Raw genomic sequence first — 26,792 nt, forward strand, 5'->3', positions numbered from 1 at the left:
CATCTGAACAACACATGGCTGCTTTCCATGATCTGTTTCACTTTGGAAGCTGGAGACTGAATCATTAGCTGCATCTGGTGTCCTTGGGGAGATGATAGAAAACACTGGCAGCAATGAAGAAAAGATGGTAGAAGCCATCTGAACAGAAATTAGTCAAGCATCCAGTCTGTTCCTGAAGTCCACATACAAATGCAGTCTTATGCACCTTCATAAAAGCTGAGCCTCAAAGACACAGTGAAATGATGCACTGTTACAGCATGCAGTGAACTTGCATTTTACAAAAAGTTTGCTAACAATTTTGAAAACTATAGCAGTCTGACTAGCTACAATAGGGGCAGCAGACTGATATTACAGTGGAACTCTCCAAGGACAGGTTTTAGCATGATGTACATGGGGATTTGACTACACAGGTAAACTCCCATAAATGTTGCAAGAACTACACTGAAACTTTCCCACTTACTGTTGAGGTGCCAAAAGGCCATCCCTTTGCATGGGAAAATGCACAGGAGGGCAAGTACCAACCAGTGAGCAGCTCCATGATATAGGATATTCCCACCTGTAGCCCAGGTGGGAAATAGCCCAAGACTTTCACATCGAGTTAACAAACAAAAGGGACATCTAGAGTTACTAATCAAAATCACAAAGAAAGAAAATGGCAAAATCTATATGATACATTCTCAGTTGATTTGAAAGACTTACCAAGAGACCTCAGACCAGTATAGCTGAAGGACAAGTCCTGACAGACACGTGCAGAGGACTGTCTGTTGCTTTAGCTACTAGAGAAGAGTCACAAACCACACTTACTGAGTGCTTTTGTAGCATGGCTGGCTTCCATCTTTCATCTGATGGAGTAAAAACAGAGCCAGGATCCTCTCCCACATGCAAACAACCACTAAACCCAGAGGAAGTCACCGCCTTAGGACCACTATGACAACCACATTTGCCACAGGAAAGTGCTCTTTTCCTTGCGAGTTTTACCTGAGAAGGATCTGATGCTAATGCCTGCAGGTTAGTCCTGAACCAGAGGGTTCAGAAAACTGATGTACTTTAATCTACCACGGCACATTTAAGCACTAATTTAATCTCAAGTGGTTGTATTTACACAAATTCTGGTCATGCTGCTGCTATTTCAAAAAAAGAAAGAAACTGGAGTATCTTTTTCAATCATCATAAAAAGGTACCATCAGAGACCTGACTATGGGAGGTTTTTTTTTACTTAAAGCAGGGGTGGGCAAAATACAGCACATGGACCAGATCTGGCCCGCCAACTGACTGTATCTGGCCCATGGCTGCCCCACAGCACTCTGCATGGGGTCAAGCCCTGCCCACTCCCTCAAGGCGCAGCCCTGCCATGCTCCCATCCTGTGCCTGCTGACAGCACTGCTCTGGGCCTGGCACCAGCCCCAGCCCTGGCCTCAGTCAGTGCACACAACTTCCTGGCATGGGCAACTGGTGCCACCTGAGTCATGGGGGGCATGTGCCGCTCCAGTGCCCAGTCAGTGACCAGGGAGGGCCAGGGGGTCCCGATCGGACCAATTGGGAAGTGCAAGCAGAGCTCCCAGAAGTGGCTGCGGCACTACCAGAAGTGCCAGCAGTGCTTCACCTGGCACCCCCACTCCCCAGCCAGTGCTCGCAGCAGGGGCACCAGCACTCCCACCTACCCCCCTGCCCATCACCTAAGCGGGGAGTGCTGCCTATCAGGGGGTGCATCAGTGCTCTCAGGGGGTGCACCCCAATGCACCCCCTATGCATCACCACTGTTCCCGGCACTTCTGCTCCTGCTGCTGTTGCAACTGCCTGGATCCTGCTTGACTCCCCCCCACCTCCTCCTCCTCCTTCTCCTCTTGCCCCTTCTGCACTGCTCTGGACAGCAGGTAGCGTGGGAAGTGAGGGCAGCTCTGGGGATACATGCCTGGCACTACATGCCCAGCCAGGTGGGGGGGAGGGGGCGGGAAGCTGTAGCTTGGTGGCTTCTGCCCCAGTGTGTGGGGTTACAGCTCCAGTTTCTGGCTGCCTTTCACCCACTTGGCCGCTTGGCATAATGAGCAGCCACCTGAGGGTGTCTGAGTGGGTGGAAAGTGGCCTGGAGCTGGAGCCCTGCGTGCTGGGGTAGGAGCTGCCCGGTGTGTGTGTGTGGGGGGGGGTGGGGTGTAGACAGGAGCACGGCACAGGCTGCCTTGGGCAGGAGTGGCCAGGGTTCAGCCACATGCAGAGCACAGCCATGGGCCAGATGGGAGAGGGGGCAGACCACTCCTGCATCTGCACAGCACCGCCCAGGCAAGCTCTGCTGCATCCTCCCCCTGCCCACTCCCCCCACTCCCTCCATTCCTCCTGGCTGGCTCCAGGATCTAGCAGGATCTAGCCCCCACACACATGCGTATGCCCCCACACACAGCCTTCCACATACACCCTAACCCCCCACTCCCCAAACACACAATACATAAGAGTAAGACTTTATTTTGAGCTATTGTGCAATTACTTCTATATATACTGCTCAAAAAAATATAAACCAGGACAAATAGAATGTTTTGAAATAAATGTGTTATAGTACACATTAGATTTTTAGTATATGATTTGTTTTTTTCTATAATTTGTTAAAATGATATCTTCTGATAGATTGTATGTGTGCAGCCCTCGACAGCTCAGCAAAACTTGTTAAGTGGTCCACCAGGCGAAGTAATTGTCCACCCCTGACTTAAAGGTTATGCTGCAGAACTTTGCAGGAAAACGAAGTTAGGAAAATGCACTCCATAAAGGCTGAAACCTTGTGATTGGTTCATGCTGTGGCGTTCTCTCTCTACAGGGCCTTATTGCATAATTTACACCTGAACTAGCTTACCCAACTAGGAGCTAGATCTCAGCTGACATCCAATGTCCCTACGCACAATAGAGATGTACTTTTAGGGCCTGGCAGCATCTTCACTTAGCTTACATCTGTAACTGGACTGTATGCAATAATAATGCACCATATCTAGATGGATAAAACTTGGCAGGGCATTATCTTTCACAGGGGCAAGACTTAGGCATCAATATTGACACTTACTGAGTAGCACACCCAAGATGCTCACTTTTCAAAGCCTCATGCAAATCACACAGGTCTGCCTTTGGCCCCAGTCATCTCATTTCAAACAGGGACCTAAACAACCTACTGTTAAATCTGACTCCCTCTCATCTTATGGCAATTTGATAAAAATGAAGAGCATGATACCTATAGAGGAAGAATGCTTCTATGTTTGGGGAATAGAGAGAGACAGAGGCACATGATCAGGATGTATGTACTGCAAGTCCATCTTTATGTCCTGTTATGCAGACTTTAACTTTCTTACTCCGTGTACCCAGCTGGTCACTCTGAACACTCACTAATTTCCCTTTTCAAAACGTGTTGGGTGACAAAGCTCTTATTCAAACTTTTTATAAAGGGACAACATGTCACAGGAATAGAATAGCCAGACAAACAAGACTCTTGAGCCCAGGGAAGGACAGGATTGGGTGCCTGAACTTGAAACCATGTTTTAGGAATTTATTCTGCCCTTTTGAGATGTTCAGCTACTACTCAATTGACTTTCCTGCATTCTCAAAGTCATATATCATCCTCCAGGAGTGCAGGGGGCCCTCCTTTGCTCTGGATAACTCCTCACAGGGGGAGGATATGAAGGGCATGGTGGCTCTAAGAAGGTCAGCATCAAGTCAAGGTGCTTTGAAGGCAACAACAACAAAAAAAAGGATCAAGGAGTTTTGACATATCCCTGTACCTCTTAAGAATATTTCACCCAGATGTGATTTCATGGATGCAGCACTCGCAAGGGTTTGGCACTCTGGTCCCTATAAGTCTTTGACAGATTTGATATTGATCTTCCACCTTCTGAAGATACAGGAAGTCAGGCCTCCAAAGGCCTGGCTCAGAAGGGATGGTTGGGGTAGTGGACCTCAATTTCCTTTCCACAAACAATTCACCACAAGAGAGTGTGCCAATGGGGCTAATGAGGGATTTGATGACTTAAAGAATAAGTTGCTTTATCTCTGTATTGCACAATGCTTCAACATTACTCTGAGAAAACTGGGGGCTGGGCATAAGAGGAATGCAACTTCAGGAATCAGCAAATTTCTTTGAGGCCTCAGAGGAAAAGCACAGAACACTTTCAAAGATAATTTACTTTCGTATCCCAAGACAGGGAAAGATGAGTTTGACCCCTCTACAACTGCACTTGAAATGATGGTGAGTCATCTGGTAATTTCAATTAATCCTGAGGTGATATCATTCACTAAAGTAGATTGTATTACCTAGCTAGGAATGGTCACTCCAGACTTGATATCATGGCCTGCCCAATAGACCAGAGAGCAACAAGATTTTCAGTGGGTTGATTCTCATGAAAGCAGAAGAATCACATTTCTCAGCTCTCCACTATAGTGAAAGCCATCAGTGTTTAGCTGCAGTTCTCTATTTTGCAATGTCTTGGCCTCCCTCTTGCTTTCTGTCAAGAATTTCCTGTTGCACCAGTGTTGGGACTGCAGTCTAAACTCATCAAAGTTTTTTAACACTTCTTCTCTGTTTCCCTTGCTGATAGCTCAGTACAGTTTAGGTTATTCTAGCTGCATTGGGAGACTAGCTGATCTTTTTTTCTTTACTTATTTTCCTTTTTGCTGTGCTGTTCTTATTTGTCCTGGTTTCTGACTGCAGGAGGAAATCACAGACCCAAGACACTGAAGTCAGGGTGAATACAACACAACTTTGTATTCAAAATCTTTTTTATATTATCTCTTTTTTTTTCTTATAGGCCTGCTAGTGGCCTTACCACCCTCACAAACATAGAAAAGTAGGACAAGAAGGGATCTTCAAAGGTCATCTATTCCAACTCTCTGCCTAAGACAGGTTTATCCCTATCTAAACCATCTTATAAAAATCCATTGTCTAAGCTATAAGCAAAGCTACACAGTCAACGCTGACACAACCAAGATATAATACCCTAGCCTGCCACAGGTAAAGCAGGGGGACCACAGTGGCCGATGTCCTGCTGCTGTAAAGGTTGTTAACATATGCTCAAGAAATCCCAGGAAGAGGGCCATGCTTTGTTCTACAGAGGAAGGCAAAAACCTCCACAGTCCATGCAAATCTGACCATGGTGTAAAATTTCTTCTTGACCTCAAATATGTCGATCGGGCTGACCCAGAGCAGAGGGGCAAGACCCTGTAGCCAGGAACCTCTGGCTTTATGTCCCAGAAGGAGTACTGGCACACATCAGTCAAAATCTACAGTGCTGGCTGTAACCAACAGGCAATGTCTCTGACAAAGGCTTCAAAAACCTCATAGCAGTGTGTGGTGGGGAGGGGGAATTTCCTCCCTGTCCCATGTAGCAATCAGCAAAGCCCAGAAACATGGGAAATACCTATAGTAGAACATAGACATAGCCTAAATCATCTCCAACCAGTGGCTGTACACCCTTTTCTTGAACACCTCTAGTAATGGAGAGTCCACAAATTCCCCAGGCAGCATATTCCACTGCCTCATTATTCTAATACACAGTGCTTAAGGTTTCAACATAGGATTCAGTAGATGCAAGTTCAATTCTGTGTTCAATGCCAGTGTTCACCGCATGAATATCTAGGAGTTATACCTGGGCTCTGATTTTCCCCTCATTTTTCAGAAAGCAGAAAGAAGCTTGGTACACATCCATACATAGTATTTTTGCACCATTAAGACTGTTTTAAAATAACCTTTCTGTGAGCAATGCTGCTGTTAGGTCACAGAGTGCCACCTGGAATCATAAAGACACATGTTCATACAGTCTCATACAGTATGGGTCTCATACAGTTCATACCATCTCATAAAGACACATGTTCATACAGTCTCATACAGTATGGGTCTCATACAGTTCATACCATCTCATATAGACACATGTTCATAGCCTTTAAACGATCCCAATTTAAAATAGAAAAACATCCCCTTCGTCAGATGTTTCAGCCAAATCTCTCCCAATTTGTAAACAAATTCCTAAGCTTTGTACCAACAAATAATTCTAGTCATCATGGACCATCTGCTGCAAGTATTTTTAGATCTCTATTTATTTATATTTTATTTATATATTTTTCTACAGTATCAGAAAAAAGAACAGGCCATAATGATCTCCCCAAATGGATCCAAAAGAATTGCCATGCTTGCTCAAACCTGTGGTTCATCTAAATCCAGTGTTCTGCCAAAGGCAATGATCAGTCACAGCTTGCACTATGGAAGATGCAAAAATCCCCTAGAGGAGGCAATTATCAGCAATGGGAAGTATCAGCTTTCTGTTGTACTCCATCCTGGGATCATTTGTAGTTGAAACATTCTGAAACATTGATCAGAATGAGGTATTTATGCTTTGGCAGATCAGCTGTGGTGCCCTGCACATTAAATCCATATCAGATGTCATTTTAATTGACAAAAAAACTTACAGTACACACAGAGTTTTCTGCCCTTGAAATCAATTAATTCTGTTTTAAACAATGCTCTCACATGCCATAGTCTGTCTGCAGAACAGATTGCATAAGTCTGAAAGTAAAGGGGAGATGAGAGAAAAAGTTTTAGACAGAATGCAAATCTCAAACAGTATAACGCTTGTTGGGTGAAAACCTGGCCTCATTGAAATCAGTGAGAAATTTGCCACTGACTTTGCTGTGGTCAGGATCTCACCTTTTTTTTTCAGCTTATCTTCTAAAACCTATTGGTAGGCCAAGATCCTATATTCTTCAGTAATTCACACAATGGATTATTTCATGAATGCAGTTGCTCTTGAAAATAAGAAGTTAGCACAAAAATTATCTGTATCTCATTTTAGGTACTATCACAGGCACTGCAGTATTTTCTTTGATGTTTTTTAACACTGACATTTCAGCCTTTTTACTAAATATGCATTAGAGTCCAAATTTAATTCTTAGTTACATGACTGCAGCTCAAGAGACACCTCATTTTGCTTGCTTGCACAGCCTAAGCTTGCATCAGATTAGTGCATCTGAATGTGTAAGCAAACATAACTTTTGAATTACTTCTGGAGCATGCCTCCCTGCCATAACCAAGAGACTAGAGGCCCCACACTCCCTTGCGTGTCTCCTTGTTCTAGCCGCAATTTTGAAGTGGTCCAGTCGGGAGGTGTGGCAGGCGGCTGTATGTCTCTATGCGGCTGAAATACTTCAAATGTTACATCTGTCCCAACTCTGAGAGAAGAGTTAGATTTCTAACTTGAAAACACCTATTACATAACGGGAGTGAAAATGTCTCACAAGAAAATAATTTAGAGGGTGAATGGCTTATTAATTTGTGGACTAGGAAATGATACCACAAACCCAGACATTGCTGTTCTTTATTTACTGCATCAATTCTATCTAGTGAGAGAGAGCTGGTTCCTCCCCATAAAAATACACAGCAGAACATTTAAAGATGTTAACATTCAAAGCTATAACCATCTGCTTATCACAGACATCTGCTGCATCAAAGCAGCAGACTATGAAAAGTCCAGAAGGCTTTAGCGTTCAAAAGATGCATTTGCCAGGAGACTAATAAAAGGCATGAATGTACATAAATTCTGAAAATACAGCCTCATTTCCTTGCTAGAGTATGGTGATTCTGACTTAGTATGAATAAGTTGAGGCAAAGGAAATCAGAGTGTCATATCAAGTGACACCCATCTCCAAATTGTACCTAAATCTAGCGTTACACTGATCATTAATATGTGAAATATTCTTTATCTCATGGCCCTCCAAAATGTAACTCTTTCCACCCACAGTGGAAGTTTTCCTGCAGTGAGCCATATCCTTTTCTCACTGGAGACAAATCAGGTTTTGCCACCAAATTCATAGGGAGCAGAATAAGGTTAAATATCTCACTAATATTCCTCAGCTCTCCAACATTTTTGCACGTGGAACCTGATTCAAACTGACTGAAGTCCTGGAGAGCATTTCCTTTAACTTCAGTGGACTTTGGGCCAGCCCCTTATACTGGACACTGTTCTCTTCATCACCTCAAATTTCCTGTCTCTAAAGGTGAAAAAAGGACAGGGGAAGTTAAGGTTTGTGGTAGGGTTGGGAGTAGTATCCAGCCCTTTGTAGCAGTGTCCCTTTGTGCTTGTGGAGTACCTTGCACAATGAGACACTGTGGTAATACCATATTTTATCACATAAAATGCACCTTAGAATAAAATACACACTTTATTTTTGAAAGGCAAAATGAAGGGAAAAAGATCTTTCCTTGTAGTAACTGACCAGCAGCAGCTGGGGAGCCAAGCCTGCTCATGGTTCTGCTCCCTGGGGACTGTGCGCAGCCTATACTTTTGCTTTTGCAGGGTAAGAAGGAGAAACTGCTCTTACTGTATGTCTTTGCATATAATCCCTACAATTTTCAGCAGCTGGCTTTTGGAAAAAATGTGTTTTGTATGCAAGATACATCGTATAAATATAATAATAATAAAAATAAGAATTAGTATTACCAGGTGGGAGTCTAACAGGTTTTCATTAAGGAATCTACAGAAGAGAGCTAGTGTCTGTAGGAGAGCTAAAGGTATGGAAGGAAGCACCTGCTAGAGGGTATTTATAAGTGGGAGGGAAAGTGATCCTGCTAGAAAGTCAAAGGGCATTAGGTACTTCTGTAAAACTATAGCGATTGTGGGCAAGCTTAGAATCTACTTGAGTAGGAGGAGATATAACATTTGGATAAGCTTCAGGTGAACCCCTGATATTTTCAAAATATCACAAAAACAAAGCTGCCCTGCGTAATAAAGACATATAGCTTTTGAAGCGTTTTGGGTACAACAGTGGCTCATCATTCATTTTTCAAACTATCTGCATGTATGAAATCAATACAAGAAGGGGTCAAAGCCTATATTGCGTACCTGAGCATAGAAACATCAGTGGGAATTTGGCCTGGGCAAAAAATGTGTAGACTGTGGGATTTATCTTAACATTAATAAGATATATCACTTCTTTAGGCTGCAGCATGAAGAGCAGAGAAAGTTTTAAGAGTAAAAAGGCCACACAGTAATGATTAATGTGGAACTTAAATACAAACAAGAACAGTGAGACGAGCTAATATAAAGCAAGCAAAGCATCTCATATGCCTTTCCCAACCCTAATGACTACAACATGAATCCCACCAATAGCCCAAGTTTAATACTGTTCACACAATACTACAGACCTCAGTGATACCCCGTGTAAACCTGCTTTCCATTAATGACTTTTATTTACATAGGTTTTGCATGTTGCTGTCAGCTTCATACTGCCCTTTAAAGCACAGTACAAAATTAAAGAAATCACAAATATAGACCAGAACATTCAGCAATCTTAAAAGCAAGGAGAGTCAGAGTGACCAGCATACAGATTCTGCTCCTAACACAGTTCACCAGCAAAGCATTCTTTGAATAGGTAAGTTATTTATCTTGCCCATGGGCATTCATTATTCAGTGCAACACAGACAGATAAAAACAGAACTAGCATTAGCAAACTTAGGTGGAATTTGGGTTATTTAAGAATCTTTACGAGATAAGAGAATAAAGAAAGTTTGTTTCACAGAAATGAAGCCCTTTACTTACATGGCTTGCAAGAGCTCCTAGCAGCTGGAGTCTCTGAATTACAGTGCATGCAGATGTTTTGCTTTTTTGAAAAACCTCTAACTTTGGCACTGAAGACTGCACATAGCTCTCTGGTGCTTCAGATTGATAAGTAATTTCCTGATTCCCCTTTAAAAATATTCTCACATACTGTTTTATCAGTGGTGCACACTGACAGCAGAATGTAAAGCAGAGAATATTGTTTGTTATTAAGAGTTCCCTTCTTGGTTGAATCCAAAAAAAGAATCCTAGACCTCGGCAACTTGAGTAAATCTGCTATATCTGTTGGCTCTCTTCTGAATGCATATTTGAGCAGTAACATAAGAGTGGGCAATTTCAGCATAGGAACTGTGGTATGTCATGTTAAACACTAGTATGTTATATGAATACTTCCTGCAGAGAGACATTGGAATAAACATTGTGCATGTTTTTGGTTCTTTGTTTGCTCATAAAAATAAAATAGATAGAATCAATGTCTCACTCTCTCATCTTTCAACTCCCCGAGAAGAATCAGGCTTCTTAGTTTTGCTCCTTCTGCTTAATCTCATTTATATTTCTAATTAGTTCCCATTGACTATTATAAATGTTCATTTCTAACAGTTTCAATATCTCAGCCAGTAAACGCATCCCAGATTGAAGTTTGGCATTCATAGTATCATATATAGCAGTGGAGTAGACTTAGCCTTTTACAGATTTTTCCTTCCTCCTAAAAAAGGTTGGCTTTTATTTTTTTCCTTTCCCTCTCTCCATCTCTCTCCTCTTTCACGCCGTCCTTTGGTACCGTTTCAAATATTTCTAGTTTTCATAAAACAACAAGACAGGCCTTTGGACAAAATGCCACTGGAGCAAATGGTTAGACTGTGTCAAAAACAAGCTGGGCCAAGATACTCAGCTATAAGCTTTGAGTAAAAAGAAAATCCATGCTCTTCAACAAAATAGATGCAAAATTATTGGACAAATTGGATTAAAAATATAGGTCAGTTTCCATTTTAAAGATTAGTCCTGCAGGTGCCAAATTAATAACCTCTCTCTTTTCGTTCTCAACAGAAAGAAGCATAGAAAGCATGCTTTCTATAACAATGGAAGGTGCCTTTCTTGTTTTTTAAAGAATACTTTCTGACCCTTTCAAACTGTTGATATTTTGGTATGGACTATATTGGTTACTAGTTTTGAAAACAGTCCCACAATCCCTAACTCAATATAATTATTCCTAAGGGAGTAACTCCTCACCATTATGCAGAAATTCAGAAGAAAGATTAGGGACCATCTGAACATCACCTATGCTCTATTTTGAGGTCTTAAGCCCAATGGCTTTCTGCTACCCCTACATCATAGACTTTCACAAGATAAAGAGAGTGAAATTCAATCCAGTATATAAAACAAGAATACTGCCATTAGCTTTAGTGAGCCTAGCATGAATTTCAAGGTGTACTTGGACAGATGTACAACAATTTACAGACTGGAGAATCTTTTCAAAGCACATGCATATTTCCTATTAACACTGAAAAGGTTATGGATAGTGAAGGCAATGGGTGAATAGTAGACAGCAGCAAAACTCCTATAGACTTCAATAAATTGTTCTCTTAGCTCATTGGTTTCCTTTATTATAACTCACTATAATTTTATAATTGATATATCAAAGCAGCTGTATTGGTGACAGTACATTCTGGACCCAAAGGATTACGTTGGAATCTTTCTTCTTCTGTGGCACGTATGGTATCTTTTGGGGTGGTGCGAAACGGCAGCGTTCCGTTTCACCCGGTGTTTCGATGGTTCGACGGAACAGTGTTCTATTTTGAATTTTATTTCAATTCGAAACGGCTTTTCCATTCCGTTCGGGTGAAACAGTTTCTCTGTTTCGACACTGTTTCAGCATTTTGCCCGTAGGCTATAATGGGGAAGGTTGAAACAGCCTATAACTTTGTCATTTCTAGCCTGATTTGGATGGCACTTGCAGAAACAGTAGCACCTTCTAAAGGCATGAGGCCTGCCAAAATTCAAGGGGATAGGTGCAGGGGGCTCGGAGAAACTGCACCCCAAAGTCTTGAAAGCAAAACTTGTGTCACGTGTATGTGTTAAGCCACAGCAAGATCAAAACTGCAGGCATGCTAACCCCTGTGGAGGCCACAAAACCTGCTAAGTTTCAAGGAGATAGGTGTAGGGGTTTGGGGGAAACTGTACCTCAAGCTGTGGACAAGCAGAACTCATGACATGGGTGACACTGTGTGTGTTACGGTGCACCAGAGTGAAAGCTGCAGGCCTGCTAGCCCCTGCTGAGGCCATGACACCTGCCAGCTGTCAAGGAGATCAGTGCAAGGGGGTTCTGGGGCCCTGCACCCCTAGCTGCTGACAGGCAAAACTCGTGTCATGGGTGCTTGTGGGACTGTGTCTGTCTTGCGGCAGAGGGCTAGGCCCTGCTGCGGCCACGATGTTGGCTACAAAGGACCAACTCGCAGGATCATCATAAAATTCTAGTTTATTAGATGGATGCAAAAGTCAGATCATAAACCAAAGTTAAGGCATACTTGTAATAAAAATATATTTTGTAGGTGCTTTTATGAGTGTAAAATAGTATTCTGCATTGGTATGTCTCCCCCTCATTGTACTTGGTCTATTTGTTGTATGTGTCATGGCATTTCACCCTTTTATATTTTATATTTTATGCTTTTTAACTTTGTAACACATGTACTTTATGTTTAAAAGTAAGTTGTACCATATAACAATGTTAGCAAGTGTGGGAATCGAACCGCTGCCTTCCTGTATTGAGCTGGTCCCTGAGTGAATCATGATTGATTGCATAACACAGTAGCTAGCTATGATAATGAGTTAATGAGCAAGGATTAACACCTATAAAACCACAGACTAACCAGAGGAAAGAATCAATACAGAGCTGGGAACCTCTTGAAACTTCACTATTAAAGGTACAGAAGCTCCGGTTTGAACTAATAAATGCTGGAGACCGACTCTTGGGACTGAATACCCCCCGATCAACCGCTCCCAGAGTCCTATTCATCATGGCAGTGAATTAATCAAAATTCATCAGTGGACTCCCGAGACTGCACATATTCGCGGATGTGACCCCTGGGGCTGACAGCTGCCATTCAGCAGCCACCAAGAGGGACGAACCACAAGGTTAATGTCCCTTGGATTGGGTAAGCCTGAGAATTGGGGAGTCACCAAAGTCTGCCAGAGAGGGATAAAAGGCAGCAAAGAATGACCCCCAATCTTTGACCTGAACAGCACCCTGCCTGTCCAGCCAGAAGGACCAGCTGGCAACCCGCTTCTGAAGCAACATCACACTGAAAGAAGACTCGATTGGCCATCGATGACAGACTCCAGTGCTCGAGGATAGTGTCATAGTTTCTAGGGTCAGAAGGGACCTGAACAGATCATGAAGTCTGACCTCTTGCCCTGGGCAGGAGTGCTGGGACCGTAATACTCCAGTCAGATATCTATCCAACCTCCTCTTGAAGACCTCCAAGGTAGGGGAGAGTACCACCTCCCTTGGGAGCCCATTCCAGAGGCTGGCAGCCCTAACTGTAAACTAATGCCTCCTGATACGAAGCCTGAACCTACTCTCAATCAATTAGGTATATCTTGACACCGGTGCTTAGTATTCATAGCTAGCTACTGTGAGTGTGTATGTATGCATGAATGTGTGTGTGTTTGAGGGGATCAGCCCCAAGGTTTATGATCTGACTTTTGCATCCATCTAATAAACTAGAACTTTATGATGATTTTGCGAGTTGGTCCTTTGTAGCCAACATCATAGCCACAACAGGGCCTAGCAGGCCTGCAGTTTTCACCGCCCTCTGCCCCAAGACAGACACAGTCAGTTGCACAAGCACTCATGTCACGAGTTTTGCCTGTCAGCAGCCAGAGGTGCAGGGCCTCAGAACCCCTGCACCTATCTCCATGACAGCTGGCAGGCTTCGTGGCCTCAGCAGGAGCTAGCAGGCCTGCAGCTTTCATTCTGCTGCACCTTAACACACACAGTGTCACCTATGTCACGAGTTTTGCTTGTCCACAGCTTGAGGCGCAATTTCCCCCAAACCCCTACACCTATCTCCTTGAAACTTAGTGGGCTTCGTGGCCTCAGAAGGGGCTAGCATGCTTGCAGTTTTGACTTTGCTGTGGCTTAACACATACACGTGACACAAGTTTTGCTTTCAAGGCTTTGGGGTGCAGTTTCTCTGAGCCCCCTGCACCTATCTCCTTGAAACTTAGCAGGTTTCATGCCCTTAGAAGGGGCTACCATTCATGCAAGTTCCATCCAAATCATGCCAGAAATGACAAAGTTATATGCTATTTCAACCTTCCTCATTATAGCCTATGGCCGAACTGTTGAAACAGCATTGAAATGGCAAAACGTTTTGACTTGCCTCATTTTGCTTTGAGGCTGTTTTGACAATATCTGTTTTGTTTTGATTTTGCTGTTTCAACTTCAAAATGAGTCCAAACAGTGTCGAAACAAAACTGTTTGTGAAATTTCACACAGCCCTAATATTTTCCCCTTTAATGCTAGATGAGAAGTCACTGTATTTTAACAGCATGGTACCGAATTGTCTCACGTACAACATGCCCCCAAATAAGATACACAACTTGTTTTTGAAAAGCAGAATGAAGAAAAAGGGATTTTTCCTTGAAAATATTGGTAGGTAGCAGTCAACAACTGAGTAATAGCTTCTGCAGACTAAGCCTCTGTATGGGGGGAAGAGGGAAAGTGTCCATAGCCATCTTATAATGTGTACCCCAATTTCCAGCAGCTGGTTTTTGGAAAAGGTATGTGCTTTATGTGAGAAAATACAGTAACTTGTTCTCTCATAACTAGAGGACAGGCACCTTCTCATGTCATGTAGCTGGCAGAGATGACATGGTAATATACTTGTTTACTCAAATTAGGATAGGCATACTACTAGGGAATTGTGGCAAACTCCAAGAGCAGTGGTTCTTAGTCTTTCTAGACCCAAGGCACCCCTCCATACATAACTTTTCTGAATTTACTGGTACCCCATTTCTAAATGGTACCCTACTTGTTGTCTACAGGAAATGAACAGAGGAATTCTGCTGTTTCAAAGAACTCTGAAAGACTACAACAGGTCAGAATGTTTTTGATACTCATTTGAAATCTCTGGGTTTATTTTGTGAATTGTGTGTAGGTGTTTACACAGCTAACTACTAATATTGTGTGGCACACTTAAAAGGAACTCATGGCACACCTATTGAGAATCACTGTTTTAGAAGGTACATGAGAGGAAGGAATGGAAAAGCAGAAGGAAGGAAGGGGGGAATACAAATGGAGAGAAGGAAGAAAATGGAAAAATGAACAATTCTACAATATCTCTTGCATTCTTGGAAAGGGTAGCGTGTGGCAATAGTGACACACAATATTCCTTTATTATTATTATTATCCATACCATGGATTATAGGGTTATACAGCTGCTAAAACATTATAAAGGCGTATGCAACCTGAAAAAGAAAGGAAAGAGGACTGTCTTCACATACAGGCTTGCTAACCTAGTGAGGAGGGTTTAAATTAGGTTTACCAGCAAATAGAGATTAAAGCCCAGAGGTAAGTAAAGACCCAGGGGACCTGAATAAAAGCTTTGTAAAGGGAAGCAATAGCAGAAACCTTAGTAATGTTCTCAGAATTACCTTAGTAATATATAAATGAAATGTTTATATGCAAATATGAGTAGCATGGGGGAAAAACAGAAAGAACGGGAGATCCTAGTATAAGGACAGAATTACAATGTAATTGGACTTGAGCTGTGGTGGGATAGTTCACATAACTAGAATACAGTAATGGATAGGTATAGTTTGCTCAGGGAAGACAGGGACAAAAAGAGATGTTGCATGATATACAAAGGTGATGTACACATGTTCTGTGGTGCAGTATGAAGTGGAAGGTAAGCCTGCTGTTTGGATGTACATGGCAGTTGCAAAGCACAGCTGGGATTGGCTGGAAGGCTTGTTTTCATGGGTGTTGGTTAAGCAGGAAAGTAGCAATTGGGGAGGGGGCTGGAGTTCTCAAATGTTGGGGTGTTGTTTGGGGAATCCATTGTTGTTTCCTTTTCAGTGGGTTGCTTGTCTATTGTAAGCCACACTGAGCCTTTTGGACAGGTTGGGATATTAATCTAAGTAATATTAAAATAACTAAAACTGAAACTTCAATGCATTGTAATTTCAAAATTCCTGGTTTAAATGTAAAACCAGAAAATTTAAACCAATTTTTAAAAATGGAAGATCTTACTACTTCTTCCCCATTGAAAAAAAATATTCATTCATTTGTTTAGAAAAACAGTTTAAAGTAAAAATACTCAGTGAGCTATTGTTCAGTACTTGCGACTTAATGTCTCTTCACAACATTTTAAGTATTTTAACATTTGGGTGGCATGTTTTTATTTGATGTTCAGTCTTAGTTTATTTTTATTTGTAAAATCTGTTAAAGATACCAAAACATACACGTAACTCCAAAGCCTGGTTTATTTATATATATATTTAATTTATTAGATTGATATCATGCTCTACCTGAAAAGTTCAGTATGGCTAAATAAGATGCCTTTCTGAGTTGCAGCTGGCTACAACCAATGATATATCAAGCTGAACAAGAGAAGAGGTCTTAGTTTTCAAAGGAGTTTCCATTCATATCCACTTGTTCTGCTGAATACCTAAAACCAAAAGTTTAAAAAATAGTTGATTTCAATCACTCCTTTTCATGATGATTCTCCCTCTCCTCCTTTTACATATTACCAGTTTCACAATCCAAAATGTGAGTATTCAGTGAAGTTGTGTATTGAAATTCAAACACATTTAAGCTTTCAATATTTTATTCTGGTCAACATTACATTTTAAGTCAGGAAGCTACTTTAAAATTGACAGGAATGTAAACAGCCTTCTCAAAACAAGATAAGACCATCTCTCTAGGTCAGGAATTTTAGTCACACTAATAACTGTTTTCATACCCAATAGTGATGCTTCAATACTGCATTAGAGTGACAGAGAAACAACCAGTGTCTTTTCTACCTGTTTCTGTTGACTATTCAAGTGGAAACTGAAAGGCTAGAGTTTCAGGTAATAGTTTGAGCAAATGTCAATTTAAATCAATGGGGTTGTACTATTGAGAACCTCATCCAAAGATCCCCTAGTTATTTTAAGCAAATATACTATATTAATTTAATACTCTACAGCATTATAATCTCACACTGGAAGTATTCCTGTTACCAAACCAGTGACACATCCCATGTGCTTATGGAACCATTACTGATAAATGCTTCCCCACATTTTTTTTCTGTAACAAACACTGTTGCAAATCTTTTCTCTGTGCACTCTCTCCAGCATCCCACTCACTAAAGTCTTCTACACTGTCCCTCGTGCTGACTTCTTTCTTAGGTACAGACATCGTAGTTGTTGACTCAGATCCCAGGTGCAGTCAGGTGTACCTCTGAGCCACACTTCTGGGCTAGGAACAGAAATTGCACATAAACCAGTGTAAGTTATCAGAAACTGGTTCAAATCTGTAACACAACAGAAGTTCAGTTGTACTTAAACCACTTTCAAAATGGCTGAAACCAGTTTAAGATAAACCTGGATGGATGTAGTACCAGATTTAACTGGTTGAGGTCAAAATGGTTTGTCTCAGATCCCCTCCAGATTCAAGCTAACTCACAGTCCCCCAGCATCCTAGGATGCTTTGCACCTCCCTACAACCCCCCCGCTTCACAAAGTAGACAGGTTAGTCTTGGCCCAAGCTATCTATTCCAGCCCAGCAGGAAGGCATGCTGTAGCACCCCCTGGCTTCTGGACTGGGCCCTTAAGGCATCTGGCTGCATTTCCAGAATCGAAAGTGAATGTCTGTTCACTTGCTTATCAGTTCAATCTATGCAGCTTAGACTAAGCAAATTGCGAACAGCAATTTGTGGTGGTCAAACAGCAAACAGAAATCAGAAATCAGTGACAGAAATCAGAAACAGAAATCAGTGGTCAAACAGCAAACTCTGCTGGTTGACCACTGATGACACATTGGGCATGACAACATGTGCAATTAACGCTCAGAAAGCTTACTGCATAATAAAATACTGCACAGTGAGCTCTCCCAGAGTGCATCTCTACACACATGCATCCATTGGAATCAAATTTGCTCCCAAAGGCAGCAGTTCAGTGCAGGGATGCTCCTGCCTTACTCTGCTACTATATGGAAGCCAGGGGGAACTCTAGGCTCTCCAAGGTGCCAGCCATAGGCTGGCAGGGGGCACCAGTGTTGGGTCTGAGATGTGGGGGGAAGAGAGGGGGAGTGAGGGGAGCTGTCCCACCTCCAGGGCAGCTGCCTCCCACCCTCACCCCTGCCCCAGGCAGCTGCCTGCTGCCCAACCCCCACTCTGATTGTGGAGCTTGGCAGGGACAATGTTCCCTTGTCCGTGCAACAGGCAGCTCCACATCTGGCTCCAAGATCAAAGTCAGAGACTGGGACATTGCCCACTCTGATCTTGGAGCTGTGGCCAGGAGCTGCCTGCTGCAATGGCAAGGGAACATTGTCCCTGCCTGGGCTCTGCGATCAATCACTTTTACAGGTCTCTTCTTTTGAAATGTAAATTCATCCTTTTCTGGAAGGGTCTGGCTCAAGTGCCAGAGACCATGTTGGCAAGGATCTGTCTGATGAATAAACAAACTCATGGAAGAAAATTAGCACCTGACAACTGTGCATAGGTGAGGAACTTAGTACTGCCTTACTGAACAGTCTTGAGTAAAATATAAACATATATGACAATTACATTTATATAATGTAATTTATATATATATAATATAATTTACATTATATAATCATGTATGTACACATGCCATATCAGTAAAACAAATTCAAGAAGACATGTATAACATTCCACAAACACCTGAAAATATTGTAGGTTTATGACAGTAATACATATGTGCAATCATTTCATTAAGCCTATCATCTTGTTCTCTGTGGGTTTTCATTTTCAATCATTTTCACAATCCATTTCAAAATTTCCTACCTTATTTTTCAGCCTTGTTAGGTTATCATACACTGCCTATTATCCTTTGTTTAAAACCTTCTCCTAATTCTCTTCACCCATCCAGTCCTCCTTTCATTTTTCTGATGTTCTTTATCAGTTTTGTTAGTGTAGTGGAAGAAGCCTCCCTTCTGGAGTCATTTTGTTTCAGACTTTCTTTATTAAATCAGCAGCAAATACATCTTCTCTCTCTTGTTTATGCATTTTAATTTAACTGTTATTTCCTGTCATTCAGCTTTACAGATGTATTTTCACTTATTTTTAAAATGCAGAGTATGTGGGATAGACTTTATCTGAACAATCAATACTCAACAGACTAGGATGAAGTACATGTGTCCATGTTTCAGGAAGTGGCTCTAAATGTTGCAGAGTGCTACTATGCTATCCAGCTGTCTGTCTCAATAAAAGAGGCTTTAACATCCAAAACTGTTTGTGAGCTATTACTGGATTCCAAGTTTGATTTCACGGCCACTATACTATACTATACTATATTATACTATACTATACTAGCACCCATCCTCTCATAAAGCTCTTTGAGACATTTAGCATATATCAAGCACAACCCCCTCCTCCCCATTCTGTTACATAAATATATCTTCAGTACAAATATCTGGAATATACAACCAGCTTCAAGGCCAACTACTTAGCCACAGGTGTTCCTTTATATTCCTACTTCCAAGATTTTTCATTTTTCATTTTTCACTTGACAGACACACAATTCAGCCTGTGGTACACCTACACAGCGTGTGTACAGATTGTTTAGTTGTTCTCAGTCTTCAGGCCTATTGCAGCCATAGAACAGCTGTGTAAAGCTAGAACAGTGTTCCAAGTGTTTTGTTTCACTACAACAAAAAGTATTTGTGTCCTCTTGGTACAGTAGTAGATAGTAGTGGTCTCTAAATACTATTGCAAGGTTTAAAGCATCCTCTGTTTTACTAAGCAGAGAGAGGAAGTTAGTCGGGCAGTTTGTGAGCAGTTTGCTGGGACCAAGAGGCGGAAGAGGAAGAGGATGAGAAGCCAGGCACCAGATCCCGTTCTGGGAAAGGTAAGTGAGCCAGGGCTGCCTGTGTGTTTGGCTTGCTAAATGTGTGTTTGGTGGGCTGGGTGTTTGGGCATGTTTTCTGAGCAGCTGGGCATGCTCCTAGCCCAGGGGTGGGCAAAATGCAGCCCGGGGGCCAAATGCAGCCCACCAGGCCATTCTTTCCAACCTGTGGGGCCCCTAAAAATTTAGAAAATTAATCATTTATCTGCCCCTGGCTGCCTGTCATGCGGCCCTTGATGGCTTGCCAAAACTCAGTAAGTGGCCCTCTGCCCAAAATAATAGCCCACCCCTGTCCTAGCTGGATGATTGTTGCCTGTGTCTGACAAAAGCCCTAACAAGGAGGTGGAGCCAGTCCAGGCCCAGGAGTGTATAAAAGGAGACTCCCAGAGCAATCAGGGAGCAAGTGATCGGGGGAAGTAAATAGGGTAGTTTGCCACCCTGCTGTTTGAAGGGGAGTCTTTAAGTAAGTCCTTTCTTTAATTAAGTATAACTAACCTACATTTAGTACTAGTAGCTAAAACTCAGCAGTGTAGGGTGCAGACAGAAGTGCAGCTCCCAGCTGTAACCAAAGATTTCTGCAAAGCATTTTGAGTTGCAAGGTTACCCCCGACCAAACAGAAGTTCACTGTTGGCTCCAAGGAGATGTTCCTATAGCAATGGCCCCGCTCTCTGCCAGTGCTCACTACTTTCAGACTAGAAAGGGGAAAAGGCAGTGGAGGGAGCTTGTTCTTGGGGTTCACCAGCCGGTGCTACCTTGCGGGGAGGGAGGCTCTAATACCCCTGGCCCCACTCTTCAGGGGGGGCTGGAAAAACCCTAGATTGAACTCCCTTCATTCCCTTTCCCCCTCCTCCCCTCCCATTCTGAAAACAGTGACAGGCTGGGAGCTCTGCAGACACAAATTACAAAAGATGCTACATTTTGAAATGTCCTTATCTGATCCCTCATGCAATGAGGGATCAGATTTTCACCAGATTTGCCATTTTTGAAGCTCTCTGCAGCTGTGGACTTGTATTTGGTCACAGCTATAAGCTGCTTTTTGTGGCTAGATTGGGCAAAAATGATCACTTGTGCTGCACCTTTATTAAACCAATCCTTAAGTCCCTTGTTGAGGGCAAGTTTGCCTGGAAACTCTCTCTCATCTTCTTTCACTGTAAGCTTGGTGAGAGGAAGCAGGCTAGCAGGGAAAAGGGAACCTTTTGAGACCAAGGAGCAGTGAACAGGCCAGTTTACAGGAGAGTCTACTAGGGAGGGTCTGCTTGGAAAAGGGGACAGAAAGAGAGAGGCAGCACATTAAGAGACCTGGGGAAATGGCTGCAGGATGTCCCAATGCTAGAGCTACTGCCACTGCCAGCTCTTCCTCTGCTTGCATCTGTGAGGGGTCTGTCCAAGCAGGACCACTCACAGTCAAGGCTTCCACCCAGGTCCTGGTTTAGCGCTGTGGAGATGGCAGTTTGCAGGTTCCTTCCAGTGACAGCCAGGTGGGGAAGTGCTTGCGATGTGAGCAGTGCCTTCTGGTGGTGTCTCTCAGAGAGCAGGCAAGAGAGAGACAGGAGGAGGTGGCAAGGCTCTGAAACATCTTCTGCCATGAGAACTCCATCAATTTGATGCTGGAGGAGAACTCTAGGACTGCAGAGGAAGGACTGCCAAAGTCAGCACTGGAGAAGGAAGACGACTTAGACTCCCAGGAAGGTGGAAGCTGGAAGCTTGTGACCTCTGGCAATAAGCAGAAGTCTACATCACCACCTACAGCAATTTCCCAGGAGAACAGATATGGAGCTCTAGCAACAGAGGAGGAGGAGCATGTTCCATTGGTGGAAGAGGCCAAGCCAAGCCTCCCCAACATTGGGAGGATCAAGATCTCTGCCAGCAAGAGGAAGCGATGGGTGTTGGTGGTGGGAGACTCCCTTCTGTGGGAGACAGAGGCATCCATCTGCTGGCCTGACTTGTTGTCTCGGGAAGTCTGATGCTTGTCCAGATCCAAGATGTCATGGAAGGATTACCGAGATTCATTCAGCCATCTGATTCATCTGGCCTGGCCAGAAGCAAATGCATCCTGCAGATCAATGCCTGACTGCACACATGCATCAGCAGGGCTTTGGTTTCTCTGACCACGAGATGTTGTTCCAAGAAGAAGGATTACTAGGAAGAGATGGTATCCACCTGGTGAAGAGAGGGAAGAACATCTTTGCAGACAGGCTTGCTAACCTAGTGAGGAGGGCTTTAAACTAGGTTCACTGGGGGATGGAGAACAAAGCCCTGAAGTAAGTGGGAAAGCAGGAGACCTGGAAGAAGCACAAGCTGGAGGGGGTAACAAGGGAGGCCTTCTGATTGTTCCTGAGAAAGTAGAGCAACTGGCTACTTACCTCAGGTGTTTGTACATGAATGCACAGAGCCTGGGAAACAAGAGGGAAGAACTGGAAGGCCTTGAGCAGTCATGGAACTATGACATAACTAGAATAACAGAGACTTGGTGGGATAGCTTGCATGACTGGAGCACTGTCATGAATGCATATAAACTGTTCAGGAAGAAGAGACAGGAGAAAAGAGGAAGAGGAATTGCTCTTTATGTAAAAGAGCTGTATGATTGCTCAGAGTTCTGGTATGAAACTGTAGATGGTCCTGTTGAAAGTTTCTGGGTTAGGGTCAGAGGCGAAAGCAACAAGCGTTATGTCATGGTGGGGATCTGCTACAGACCACCAGACCAGGAGGAGGAGGTGGATGAGGCTTTCTTCAACCAGCCAGTAGAAGTTTCCCAATCACACAGCCTGGTTTTCATGGGGAACCTCAATCACCGTGACATATGCTGGGAAAAAACTGGAGGATAGGACTAAAAGAAATCTCATGAGGTTCACTAAGACAAGTGCAAAATCCTGCACTCAGGATGGAATAATCCCAGGCACTGCTACAGGCGGATGACTGACTGGCTAAGCAGCAGCTCTACAGAAAAGGTCCTGGTGGTTACAGCGGATAGCCAGCAGTGTGCCCTTGCTGCAGAGAAGGCTAACGGCATAGTGGGCTTCACTAGTAGGAGTGGTGTCAGCAAATTGAGGGAAGTGATTCTTCCTATTTGGCACAGGGGAGGCCACACCTGGAGTAGTGTGTCCAGGTTTGGGCCCCCAATACAGAAGGGATGTGGACAAATTGGAGAGAGTCCAGTGGAGAACAACAAAATGGTTAGGGGGCCTGGGGCACATGACTTATGAGAGGCTGAGGGTAGCCTTCAACTACCTGAAGGGTGGTTCCAAAAAGGACTCAGAAGGACTCTTTTTTTCAGTGGTGGCAGATGACAGAACAAGGAGTAATGGTCTCAGGTTGCAGCAATGGAAGTTTAGGTTAGATATTAGGAAGAACTTTCTTATGAGGACAGGTAGTGGTGGAAGCACTGGAACAGGTTAGCTAGAGAAGGTATGGAATTTCAGTCCTGGGAGGTTTTTAAGACTAGGTTAGATAAAGCCTTGCCTGAGATGACATAGTTGTGGATAGTTCTGCTTTGAGCAGTGGGTTGAACTAGGCCTCCATAATTTTTTATGATTCTTTGACATGTAGCGATCAGGCTATGTATCTCTGCTTCAGTCAGTCTATAAGGTGCACCTCAACCCTGTTCTCCTTCTGTTTTACTAGGCACCATATTATTTTTGCATACAGCACAGCCAAGAATATAAAATGTACCTTGTTTTTAAAAGGTAGATTGATCTTTCTTTGTAGTAAGTAATTGATCAGCAGCAGTTAGGGAGCAAAGCCTGTGCATTGTTCTACTCCCTATGAGTCTCATGCATTTTTTATTTTCCCCTTTCCCATAACCAACAGGAATGATTGTTACCATATTTCTTACATAAACTGCACACTAAGATTTCCAGCAGTGGGATTTGGGGGAAAATTGTGTCATATGCAAGAAAATATAGTACTGTATATGTTTTCATAAACATCTCTGATTGTAGAGGGCTTATGATCTATAGCTTGAGCACTTTGGCTGTCCCCTGAAAACAGCATGAGGACTCTAGAGCTATGGACCAGTTACTAAGAAGTGAAGCAAAGTTTTGAGTGGATGGGAGGAAAAGGCACTGGAGCCCAGTATGGCTGGGGGAAGGCATCCTCAGACAGGCTTTGTTGCCTTCTAATCTACATGTCTAGCTGTGGCCCACTATTCTTTGTTTACAGGGGGTTTCACCCTTGTATGTTTACACTTTGTGCAAACCCCTGTGCTTTGTCCATAACATACCCACTTGCTCCCATGAGTCATCACCAGATGGACTTACAGCTATAGAAAAGATGTATCATCCTGGTTCTGCATGTTTACCTCAGCCTATAATCCTCTGGTAATATTGCAATGAAGATTTATTGACTAAGCAAAGTAGTAAACTTAGGTGACAATCAGTGAAGCCTTTTCTATGAGCCTCTATTTCTGAAGCTCGGAGTATCTAATAAATAAGGTTGGGGTGGTTCTGTAGCCATGACAATCCAGGAAATATATGGGAGGCAATGATTTTTTTGATACTATTTTTTATTGGATCAGCTTTTATTGGACAAGTTTTTGGGAACAAAGTGCCCTTCCTCGTGTCTGGGAAAGAAGCAGACATAGCTTGAGGTCAATAAAAAAATCAAATATTGACTTCTGTATAATTACGTATATAAACGTGAAGCAGTTAGAAAGTAATGGAGGGGGGCTGTAAAGTAGGAGCAAAGAGGTGTTATCAGGAGTAGCTTGTCTAATAAATAAACAATGCCTAGTATCCATATTAATAAATAACAGTGCTTCAGTAGAAGTTTCTCTAATAAACAATTCTATAGAAGAATTCTGTTTATTCTTCTTTTAGATTTAGAATAAATGAATCATACTAGATATTATAGGGCAGAAATGGGTGGCTGTCTTAACGAGTTTTAAGTTCAATATTCAGTGTTGATCACAGATGTAATACAGTTGCTGAAGTGCTGACCTGGTATTCAGAGGTGACAGTGATTCCTACAGAAACCTAATTGTAGTGCATGTCATCTAGGGTTCTAGTCTCAACAGTCCTCAGGAAATGCTGTGCCTACCATCCCAAAAGCATTCTGCTAGTTTTTGTGAACTATATTGTGCTATATCAATTTGTTTTTTGCTTAGGCTTGTTGCTTCTGACAAACAGAAAGCAACATTACAAGATACGGTTACTCAACAACCCAGGACAATCTGCTTGATGAAGAGAAATGAAATCCAGCCCTGCCCACAAAGTGAACCTCAAGAGATCAGAATTACTGTAGCTAGCATGTAGCACTTTTGATCATAGGATAATGGGAAAGGTCTAGAAGGGACCTCCCAAGGTATCTAGTCCCTGCTCAGGGCAGGATCATCCCTGACTAGACCATGGCACCCAAGTGTCTGTCCAACCTGCTCTTGAACATTTCCAGGGATGGAGATTCCAAAGCTCCTATAGGCAGCCTGTTTCAATGCTTGACCATCCTCATAGTCAGAAAGTTCCTCCTAACCTCCACTAAATTTCCTATACTGAATCTTGAGGCCATTGCTCCTAGTCCTGTCCCCTACAGCTACAGAGAAAAGCCCATCTCCATCCTCTCTATAACCCAGTATTCTGTTGGCCTTTTTGCAAGAAGGGCACTGCTGTTGGCTCATATGCAGCTTATGAGCTACTGTCATTTCCTGGTCCTTCTCTGCAATACTGTATCTGAGCCAGTCATTTCCCAGTGTTTATTTGTATATGCAATCATGTTGTTCCCAGTGCAGGACTCTGCACTTGTTCTTACTGAATCTTACCTAATTTATTGAGGATCATTTCTCAAGTCTATCAAAGTCGTTCTGGATTCTAGCCCCACCCTCCAGAGTATCTGCAACTCCACATAACTTGGTGTTGTCTGTAAATTTGCTAATCATGCACTCAGTCCCATCATCCAAATCATTAATGAAGAGTCCAGAGAAGAGCCACGCGCATGATCAGAGGTCAGGGAAGCAGACCCTACGATGACAGGCTGAGAGCCCTGGGGCTCTTTAGCCTGGAAAAGCACAGGCTCAGGGGTGATCTGATGGCCACCTATTAGTTTATCAGGGGTGACCACCAGTATCTGGGGGAACGTTTATTCACCAGAGCGCCCCAAGGGATGACGAGGTCGAATGGTCATAAACTACTGCAAGACCATTTCAGGCTGGACATAAGGAAGAATTTCTTTACTGTCCGAGCCCCCAAGGTCTGGAACAGCCTGCCACCGGAGGTGGATCAAGCGCCTACATTGAACACCTTCAAGCGCAAACTGGATGCTTATCTTGCTGGGATCCTATGACCCCAGCTGACTTCCTGCCTTTTGGGCAGGGGGCTGGACTTGATGATCTTCCGAGGTCCCTTCCAGCCCTAATGTCTATGAAATCTATGAGAAAAATATGAAACAATACCAGACCCAGGAAAGACCCCTGGGGAACCTCATACAATACTTTCTGCATCTTAGAATCTGAGCCACTGATGGCTACTTGTGGGTGTGATGATTCAACCAGGTATGTATCCACCTTACAGTACTTTCATCTAGTCTGCATTTCTTTAGCTTGTTAATGAGAATGTCATGAGAGATGGTATTAAGGCCTTGCTAAAGTCAAGATATATCACATCTGTCGCTTTACCCCCATTCCACAGAGGCTGTCACCTTTATCACAGAAGGAAATCAGGTTGGTCAGGCAGGACTTACTCTTGGTGCATTCATACACTACAGTAAACCTCAGTAAAATGTCTGGGTGCATTTTCAGGTCGTTTTGCCAGAGAACAATATTTTTTTGTGTAACTTGGTTTTGCAGGATATGAAGTTTCACCTGACTGCTGAAAATTTATGAGCTCTGGTGGCATACAAGGTCAAACCTGCGACCAGATGAACTCTGCCAAACAGAGTTGATGGGCAGAAAATGCTATTACCACAAGAGAAATATCGTCTCTTTGCAAGACAGTTGCTATGGCTTGATTTTAATGACAGACTCAGTAATTGTAAGCATATCACAGCTATGCTCTTTCAACACCAGCAGTTCATTTCTAGAACTATCATGCCATCATGATGCCACAAGTGTTTTAAAGATGAGCTGGCTGTTGTGGAAAGAAGCAGTGACTGGCTTAGAGAACAAATCTGCGTAGCTGAACGTTCTTGTGTTATGCACCAACAATTCCTGATGACTTCAGCAG

The 26,792-nt window shown here is 43.0% G+C and overlaps 1 protein-coding gene across 2 annotated transcripts in view; it reads right to left on the reverse strand.

Annotated features, from left to right (window-relative positions):
- Positions 1-26,792, reverse strand: part of C1QTNF7 (C1q and TNF related 7) — a 97,526-nt gene that overhangs the window by 49,573 nt on the left and 21,161 nt on the right. The window contains exon 1 of one of the 2 annotated variants that reach the window (XM_006016764.3): positions 9,555-9,662. The exons of the other annotated variant lie outside the window; for it this stretch is intronic. The gene's annotated coding sequence lies outside the window, so the exon portion shown is untranslated. Of the gene's footprint in view, positions 1-9,554; positions 9,663-26,792 lie in introns of those variants that run through there. 2 annotated transcript variants of the gene reach the window in all.

This window comes from Alligator sinensis, unplaced genomic scaffold (assembly GCF_000455745.1).
Source record: "Alligator sinensis unplaced genomic scaffold, ASM45574v1 scaffold104_1, whole genome shotgun sequence".
NCBI lineage: Eukaryota > Metazoa > Chordata > Crocodylia > Alligatoridae > Alligator > Alligator sinensis.